The sequence below is a fragment of the Xenopus laevis genome, chromosome 2L (assembly GCF_017654675.1).
Source record: "Xenopus laevis strain J_2021 chromosome 2L, Xenopus_laevis_v10.1, whole genome shotgun sequence".
Lineage (NCBI taxonomy): Eukaryota > Metazoa > Chordata > Amphibia > Anura > Pipidae > Xenopus > Xenopus laevis.
The window spans coordinates 156,389,357-156,399,658 of record NC_054373.1 but is presented as its reverse complement, the minus strand read 5'-3'; the positions used below and the strand labels follow the sequence as shown (position 1 = coordinate 156,399,658).

General features: G+C 40.6%; 1 long non-coding RNA gene across 1 annotated transcript; it reads right to left on the bottom strand.

The window, feature by feature from the left end:
- Positions 1–2,690: 2,690 nt before the first annotated feature.
- On the bottom strand, positions 2,691–4,834 carry LOC121399663. Its single transcript, XR_005965248.1, has 3 exons — positions 4,729–4,834; positions 4,072–4,130; positions 2,691–3,302 (listed from the first exon to the last, which is right to left on the bottom strand). It is a non-coding gene; the product is annotated as an uncharacterized LOC121399663 (long non-coding RNA).
- Positions 4,835–10,302: the final 5,468 nt, after the last annotated feature.

The window sequence follows — 10,302 nt, the reverse complement described above, 5'->3', positions numbered from 1 at the left end:
TAATTTTATAAAAGAGATGTTTACATAACATTATTATATTCGTTATGCTCTGTTATGACTTTCCCAAGTATTTATAAACACATACACAGGTAACTCTACTGGTCACCTATTTAACAGCAATTAGCTTATTGCTCGCTATGGGTTGCTGCACCTCGGCAAACTTAGTGCCATGTATTACATACAGGGGGTGAGACTTTTTTTCAATTATTGTTTAGTCAATGTCCTATTCATGTTCCACCTTAGTGACACTGTACACACTATCCATCATGAGTACCATTCCCAGATATTTTTAAGCACACTAGTGTTCATTCAGGCCCAGACTGGCAATCTGTGGGTTCTGGCAAATGCCAGAGGGGCTGCTGTAAGGTCCCATAGAAAGTCAGTATTTAGTGAGCTGGTGGGGGCTGTTTGAGCCTCTATGTGGGCTGATAGGGCCTCTGTTTACCTGAAATGCCTATTTTAATTCTCAGTCCGGACCTGTGTTCAATCTGTGGCTTCATACTGTATCTGTCGTTTCCCAATAACTGGACAAGTGGTTGGACATCCCTCGTAATACACTCCTCAGCCATACAAACAAAGGGAAGCAGTCAGTCTCAGATCTTTGTAAATCACACTGAGAGCTTACTTACACCAAGCCTATTTGATTCAGATTATATACTTATCTCCAAGATCCTCACTAGAGGACAGAGCTAGTGATGGGCTAATCTGTTCGCTTTGCCGAAAAATTTCCCAAACAGCAAAAAAATTCACGAAACGGGTGAAAAATTTGCCAAACGCATCGAAGTCAATGGTCGTCAAAATAATTTTGATGCGCAACAATTTTGACGCGAGCAACAATTTTTATACACACGACTATTTTGTCCGAACGCATTGAAGTCAATGGGAGTCCAAATAATTTTGATGCGTGACAATTTTTATGCCCGCAACAATTTTGACGAACGCCAATTTTTTTTTTGTCACCGTAAATTTTTTGCCGCAGTTTCACAAAATTTTTTAGCTGGCGGCGAAATGCGGAAATTCACTGCAAACTCATGTCTGGTTGTCCCATGCAAAGAAACTTAGGTCAAGAGTACACAGAGCACTGACGCCGCTGCTCTCAGCCTGCATATTTTTTCAGGCTGAGAGAAGCAGATCCACTCCATGCCCCATCTGAATTTGAACTGATTCTGCTTGTATGAAGTCATACGCGTCAAAGTGGAGAGGATGTCTGCCTGAAAATGTCTGTGACTGCATGCAAGCCGATCTTATTCAAATGGATGAAGATGGGGTACAGAACAGATCTGCCTCTCTCAGTCTCAAAAAATATGCAGGCTACAGTGCCAAACATTTTGCCAGCAGAGCATAACTAATGCAAAGAAAGTAAGCCCAGGGCCCCCACCTCAGTAATTGGGTCCTACTCACAGTGCTGCATCCTGACCCCTTCCCCCGCGCTTACTTGAGAGGCAATAGGACGGTAGCGGGAGTGTGTCTGGCTCGGCAGGGCCCACTGGATTTTTTTCTGTGTCCCCCAGCCCAGTCCAAACTTGGAAAGACAATAGATAATTGTTGTTTGATATTCTATATCATATAACAAGGTATAACAGAATGTAGATATGGCTAGACATATATCCTTTGACCATTGGTGTCCAAAATGTGCATGTGAACATAACTGTAGGATATTGAGTTCACCAAGGTTTGGGAGAGGAGGGGGCTAAAATATTTAAGATGTAAGTTGATATCACTGAGTACATACATTTAAAACCGGAAAAACTTGCAAGTGAAAACATGCCATGTTATGTTTATCCTATAAAGGTATATTATATGCATACATTTCTGCTTCTCATGACATCTCTTTCAGCTGTTATATCACTACTCTTCCAGCGTCGTACAGAATTATTATACAAAGGGTGACATTCAGTGGATCTAGAAAGCACAATGTCTAAGGGCTGACATTTAATGGCTGGGCCCCTCCTCCTGTCTCCTGATGGATTATCACCTTACAGACAACTAACTAGCCCCTTTATAAAACTAGAAATACTCACCACAAACAAGTCGGTTTCCAGCCTGATACAGAAGGTTTAAATTCATACTAAAACCTGATCCAGGATTAACCTATCATTACCATTAGGGAATGTGAATAAATATGCTTATAAATAGGGATGAGCGAATTTTTTTGCCTTGTTTCGCCGCGAAAATGACGCCCATAGACTTGTATGGCGGCGTGCGTAAAATAAAACAAAACATTTTGACACCCATAGACTTTAATGTGTTTCGGCGACATTTTGCTGGCAACAAATTTTTGGTGAAGCAAAACGGGTCAAATTCGCCCAACGCTCTCTGTACATCGCCTTTCAGCGCTGGCCGAGTCACCCCACGGAGTCGCTACAATTTTCTTTAAAAGGCAGCTTTTATTCAAACCATTATGTGATTACAAAGGCAGTGGGAAAGTGGTACAAACTAACGCATTTCATGCCCTTCCTATCGGCTGCCCTTTGTTCAGTAATTGGCTCATGTGACCTAACATGTATGCGTTACCTTGGTTTGTTTGTGTGCATTGTGAATCGTATGATATGTATTATGGGGCTGCCCATTTGTACTTATAATGGCAATTTTCTAATTAGAATTACCCAATGACATATACTACTAAAAAAGTATATTATTATGAAAATTGTTAGTTAGATGAAACATGGTTTTACATATGGGCTGTTTTATGCAATATAGTTTTATAGAGACCTACATTGTTTGGATGCATAGTTTTCCAAACAATTAAACATTTTTTGTTGGTTGATAAGGTTCTTGTGTAAACAGAACACCATGGGAAAGACAAGTGTCCAATATACTGCACTCTGTACACTATTTGTTGATTAAGGTGCAAGGTTCCAGAACACGTCTTCCCATGCGGAGTAGCTTTTACCCAAGATGCATGAGGAGAACCTTGCCTTAAGAAGTTCTTTACCAGAGGAGACAGAAGTATATCCCTTGTACCTTTTTAGGCCTTCCAAACCAAAATATGATAAAGAGGCCCACAGAAACCCATAATAGGGGGGCGTGGTTAACCGCCGAGCATGGCAGTCGCATAAGACCGGAGCTCCGCTACACAAACCCGGTGTCACGCCTGCTGTGGATTGGAATCATGGGCAAACATGGTAAAACTAAAGAATATGATGGTGAGGAATGCAGGAGCGTTAAAGCGAAAGACTCACAGCGCTTATTGAAACAGTTCTTCACATCGACAGACTCTGAACAGTGTCGTCAGGGATCCAAGATGGCGCCACGGCATGCTAGAAGTCCCGCTGATGAGTCCGACAGCGAATCTGTAAGTTCTGAACAGATTACAATTGCGCATTTAAAATCCCTTCCTACTAAAACGGACTTAGCTGACATGATTACACAGTTTAAAAGCACGTTGAAGGAGGAAATAGCTGGCATAAAAACGGAGATGGCCTCTCTACACTCACGTGTTCTAGAAATTGAAACTAGAAATGACTGTGTGGAAACTACGGTGGAGGCCCTGACTGCTGCTAATACGCATTACACAAAAGTCATTGCCACGATGCAGAGGAGATTGGATGATTTGGACAATAGAGGGAGACGCAATAATCTCCGTCTCAGGGGAATCCCGGAACAGCCTGAAGGGGAAAACCTTATGGACATTGTGTCGCAACTATTTCGGCAAGTGCTAGACAAGCCAACTTCATTTGATATTGATTTGGAAAGAGCACACAGAGCACTCAAACCCAGGGGTACCCCCAAGGATAAACCCAGAGATGTTATCTGTTGTATTACCAGATTTGGTCTGAAGGAGGAAATTCTAGCTAAAGCTAGGAAATTGAGATCCGTTTCCTTCATGAACTCGGAGGTTATTATCCTACAGGACCTCTCCTGGTACACATTACAGCAACGCAGATCTATACAACCACTCCTTCTGAAGCTGAAAGACAAGGGGCTTCTATATCGCTGGACGTATCCCTTTGGTGTACAAGTATCCAAGGAGGGAAGAACGGCATCGCTCTCAAATCCTGATGACGTATCCCAATTTTGCAAAATATGTGGCATTGAGGAACCAGACCTGTCAGAATGGGAAAAACTTACATTGGCTCCTGCTATCCCGGAACTGCCCGATAAAGAAAGCTGGACTGACGTATCCACACCTAAAAGTAAGAAGAAAAAGAACAAAATGACACCAGAAAAGTGCCACAAACCGGACGGCTGACAAGAACAATGGACATTCTCTATTCTCATCCACCCTAACCAGGGTTATGGTATTTTTTTTCTCATGTCCTTATTTATTTTAATTTTTTTTTTTTTTTTTCTGAGAAGTTCCTTATTGTTCAGGTGACTGCTATGATATGTGAGTGATTCTACTCAACGTTGAAATTCTTTTACAGTTTTTGTAGCATATTATGGAGACCTGCTTTAGTCATAATCTAGTAGTTCACGTTAGGCCATACTTATACTTTTTATTGATTTGTACACCGGGTGTGGCGACAGCGAGCCCACACAGCCATGGTTATGGTGATTACCACCCCCCCAGGGGTTTCCGACAGACCTTTTCTGTCGATTCCTAGCCACTCATGTAGAGGGCTCCTATTACCCCAATACTATTTTGATTTGTTTACGTTAACTAAGTTTAATAGATGTTTATTTTTCGGTTCTACTACCATTGTACCAAGCAGTGCTGCAACGACTAATTTGGTTTTTGACTACTTTCAGACCATACTTTTTGCACATGCTAAGTCTCATACTTACCTGATTAACAATGGCTGAAGTCAATGTAATATCCTTGAATATCAATGGGCTGAACATTCCTGAAAAAAGGAGTAAACTGTTTAGGGAAATGTATAAGCAAAAAGCACACATATTAATGTTACAAGAAACCCACCTTAGAGGACAAGATAATGTACTAGAGAAGTTTAGTAATTACTCTCAATGGTTTTTTTTTTTTGTAACTTAAAATTTTTATTGTTTTCTCAGTACAGTACAAGTAAAGTAATCGACACATTATGTTGCTTGTCTTCGTACAACAGTCACAGCAGTTATTAAAACAATACAGCCGGAGACTATTATCACAATACTGTAACAGTAATGAGAGAAAAGATAGGAAAGAACCATAAAGAGATCAAAGGAAAAAGAAAAAAGAAGAGAAAAGGAAAGGAAAGGAAACAAAACAAAATAAAATAAAATATGGAGACCAGTAATGGAATAACCATGCCCAGTGGAAAAAACCAAGAGCGGGGAAACTAGGTCACATCAGCTATTGTGGTTTTGTAGTACTCCCAGTTCCCCCAGACATCATTGTGTTGTTGCAGGGTATCGGTTATCCGAGCTGTCATTTCCTCGAACTTCCTATTTATATCGAGTCTGGAGATGACCTCCTGAATCGTAGGGACCGTTGGCGATTTCCATTTGGAAGTAATAGCCAACCGTGCTACAGTGGCTACTTGGTTGATCCATTTTTGGACCGCATTCGACAATTTCGGAACTGGGAGTGCTAACAATAAATTGGGCATCTCAATAGTAATGGGAGTTCTCATGACCGAGGATATTAACCCGGAAACCGCCACCCAAAATTCAGACAGTTTCGGGCAAGTCCACATAATATGGTGAAGTGTGCCCCTAAATTGACAATCTCTCCAGCACATAGGACTGGATTGTGGATAGATTCTGGAGAGTCTGTCAGGTGTAAGATACCACTTCATCATAGTCTTGTATACACTCTCTTTTTGTTGAGTGCAAACTACTATTTTACGTGCATTCTCCCAAATTTTACCCCATTGATTCAGGGACAGTTCCCTATCCCATTCAGATTCCCAGTACCGCATATAAGAATGTTTGGGAAAAGGGTCCTCCGGCAGCATATTCATTAATCCGTATAATTGAGAGATGAGACCTTTACAGGGGTAATCCCCCCCTAACACCCTCTCAAATGGGGTCAACTGAAGGTTTGGTGTCTGCCCAAGTAGCGTCGTTATGTAATGTTTAACTTGCAGATAGGCCATCGTTTTATCTAGGCCCCAGTTACATCTCGATTGAAGTTCGTCATACGTATACAGTTTTTTCCCCACAGGGCTAAAAAAATCTTTAACTCTAATTAGAGAATAAGAATTCCAATCTTTATGGAAAGCTTTACGTTGTCCCGGGGGAAAATCCGGATTAGCGGAAAGTATAGTTAAAATAGAAGGGAATTTACAAATCCGATATAGTTTAAGACAACGTCTCCAAATAAATTGAGTGAATTGTATTGGTTTCGGCGCCATGGCCGGTATTTGTAGTTTAGGCTTAGTGCTCAAAATCAGATTACTGATATGGAAAGGAGCCAACCATTCAGATTCTAGCGTGGCCCACCTAGTGGGAGGATTCGGTTGCAGCCAAGCTAGCGTTTGGCGTAAATGAGATGCCTCATAATATTTCCGAATATTCGGCACTGCTAGGCCCCCCTGGCTTCTTCCCGCTAACAGCACGGAGCGAGGTAATCTAGCCTTAGTGGATCCCCAGATATAACTAAATATCGTTTTTTGAATCTGGTCTAGAGTGGAAGAGGGGATTTGAACTGGAATAGTTTCAAAGAGATACAGCAGTTTGGGAAGAACAGACATCTTAACCGCAGTTATACGGCCCAACCATGAGATGTTATATTGTTTCCAATCTGACATATCTGACGTGATCTGTTTCACTACAGGGGTAAAATTTGTTCGGTAAAGTTGATGATAGTGCGGAGTTAGTTTAATTCCCAGATATTGTATGTGAGAAGTCTGCCATTTATAATGAAAATCGGCTTGCAGGGCTGTTTTAGAAGACCCTTCTAAGTGAAAGGAGAGGGCCTCAGACTTTGCCCAATTAATTTTATATCCAGCCACTGTACTATAAAGTCGTAGAAGACCATGTAAGTTGGGCAGGGAAATAAAAGGGTTACTAAGAGTCAACAAAATGTCGTCTGCGAAAAGTGAAATTTTATATTCCTCCCTGCCAACGGTTATACCTGAAATATCTGGGTGCGCTCTAATTTTAGCAGCTAAAGGCTCTATGCTGAGAGCGTAGAGCAGGGGAGAAAGAGGGCAGCCCTGTCTCGTACCATTTCTAATGTGTATTGGGGTTCCACCATCTCCATTCATCTTCAAGTAGGCTGACGGGGTCGTATATAACAATTTGATAGCTTGTAGGAAGGGGCCCTGAAAACCCATATGCTGAAGTAGTTGAGTCATATAGGTCCAGTCTAACCGGTCGAAGGCTTTCTCAGCGTCTAGGCTCAACAGCACTGAGGGGGTACCTTTTGATTGAATCATGTCAATAAGATCTATTGCCCTACGAGTGTTATCTCCTGCCTGCCGTCCTGTAATGAAGCCCACCTGATCTGAATGGATCAGCTTAGGCAATAGCGGGGTCAGTCGTTGCGCCAACAATTTGGTAAATATCTTTAAGTCACTCTCAATGGTTTTTAAGCAACAATCCCGATACTAAAACTAAAGGTGTGGCGATAGGTATACATAAGCATATTACCTACCACAGTTCTGCTACTATTAAAGATGAGGAAGGTCGGTATGTATTTACTAAGGGCACTTTATTCAATACCAAATGCACATTAGGAAGTGTCTACCTTCCTAATACACACCAGGCTGATTATTTACTCAAATTGCTACGGACTTTAGAAGCCTTTGCTGAAGGCCTAATTTTGATAGGAGGTGACCTGAACATGGTCTTGAATCCTTTATTGGATAATTCAAAAGGCATCTCGCCATTACCGTTTGCTACTTTGAACAAGGTGAAGAGAACTCTCAGTCGTGCTAGACTAGTAGATACGTGGAGATGCTTTCATGAAAATGAAAAAGATTATACTTTTTTCTCTAATGCTAGACAAACTTATTCTAGGATAGACTATATTCTGATGTCACAACAGTATCTTGATTGGATTTCCTTCTCAAAAATACATAATATTATTTGGTCTGACCATGCCGCGGTACAATTAAAATTGCGGATACCCCACAAACCATGTACTCCTTGGAGGTGGAAATTGAATGAATCACTACTGGATGATATAGATTGTATTACGGAACTCCAAGATACTTTATCAACTTATAGAGAAGCCCTACAGACTGATCCAGCATCATTACATTCCAAATGGCAGGCATTAAAGTGCTTGGCAAGGGGAATTTTGATTAAACATGGGTCCAGGTTGAAAAAGGCTAGACAGGAGCAGACACAAAAATTGATGGATCAGATTTTACATTTGGAGGAGAAACACAAAATTACCCAATCTACTGATTTACTGCACCAACTGACATTGGCTAGATTAGAGTTACATAAATTACTTAATGATCAAATCAAACATGTCCTATCTAGAGTTAGACAAAAATACTTTGAACATGGCAATAAAACGGGTAGACTATTGGCTAAAGCACTAAAAAGTAAACAAATTCAGGCCAACGTTAGACAGATTAGAGACTCGGCAGGGAATTTACAATGGACCCCCAACAAAATAGCAGAAACTTTCAAAGAGTATTATGAGCGCCTGTATAATCTCAACACACTCTCAGTAAAAGGGAAAGCTACCCTGAGAGAAGCGATTAAAATTTATTTGGATTCGAATGCACTCCCTCGCATACCCGACAAATATAGACAAACCCTTGCAGATCCTATTACGGGACCTGAGATACAGGACGCTATTAAAAAACTGAAACTAAACAAAGCACCTGGTCCAGACGGCTATACTGCTAAATTTTATAAATTATGTGAGTCAAATATTATACCGGTCTTACTCCCTTTTTTTAATGCTGTATCCAAGGAATCTCCATTGAACTCCGACTTTTTGTTAGCCCATATATCGCTTATTCCAAAACCGGATAAAGACCACACAGTTTGTGGAAATTATAGGCCAATTTCACTTTTAAATTTAGATCTCAAAATTTTTACTAAAATTTTAGCACAGCGATTGAAACCGATTCTACCACACTGCGTACACAGAGATCAAGTGGGTTTCGTACAAGGGAGAGAGGCGAAAGAAAATACAATTAGGGTAATTAATGGAATGATTTGGAACAGCATTAAGAAAACGCCATCCTTATTGCTCTCTACAGATGCGGAGAAGGCGTTTGACCGAGTTGGTTGGGACTTTTTAGAACTAGCATTGGAGACACTGGAATTGCCTAAATTATTTATAGACAAAATTATGTCTCTTTACACTATACCCTCAGCACAGGTTAGGGTTAATGGAATTTTGTCAGCACCCTTCAATATCCGCAATGGTACCCGCCAAGGCTGCCCACTGTCCCCATTGCTTTATGTGATCTGTATGGAGTACTTATTAGTGGCACTACGAAAAAATGTAGATATCTCGGGTTTGCAATCTCCTCTTCAGCATCATAAAGCAGCGGTTTTTGCTGATGACTTGTTGTTATTGGTTTCTAATCCAGTTGTTTCCTTACCTAATATTTTAAAGGAGCTTCATTTATATGGGAGGTTATCAAATTACAAAATCAATATGGGGAAATCGGAAGCTTTATCGATAAATCTCACCCCAGCCCTTCAAAAACAACTTCGAGATTCCTTTCCGTTCAAATGGCAAGACAAAATGATTAAATATCTAGGAGTATATATTTCAGCGGACCCTAAAGATCTTTTTGACTTGAATTATGTACCACTTCTCAAAGAAACTAAACTTACTCTTATGCGATGGGGGAAGAAAAATCTTACTTGGAAGGGCAGAATTAATAGTATTAAAATGAGTGTTCTACCCAAATTTATCTATTTGTTTTCAACTCTTCCTATTGCAGTTTCTAAAACATTTTTTAAAGATTTGAATAGTATGATATTTTCTTATATTTGGCAATCCAATAGGGGGAGACTGAACAGGAAAACCCTCTACCAACCTAAACGGAAGGGAGGTCTTGCTGTTCCAGATTTTGAATCCTACTATCAGGCAGCGATCCTCTCTCTAATATTGGAATATACTAAAACAGATTCGCCGATTCAATGGCGTACCATAGACAATATATGGACAGGTCGTACCTTGGCTAGCCTACCATGGATAAGTAAGGATCACATAGTTCCAGCGGCAAAGACGCAAGTTTTTCTTAATAACAGTTTAACAGTTTGGCATAGGCTTAATAGTAAGTACCAGCTAGCACCCTACCCTTCCCCTCTGATGCCTTTATCTAATAATGTGGAGTTTCCGCCTGGTTGTTTGGATGCAGGCTATGATACTGCTTTTGGCATGTCTAACCCTCTGGTTAAACATCTCATGTGCCTCCTAGGTCCAGGTGAAGGAATAAAAGATAACTGGCACAAGAGAGATGATTGGAGATGTTACCAAGTAAAACATTTTCTACA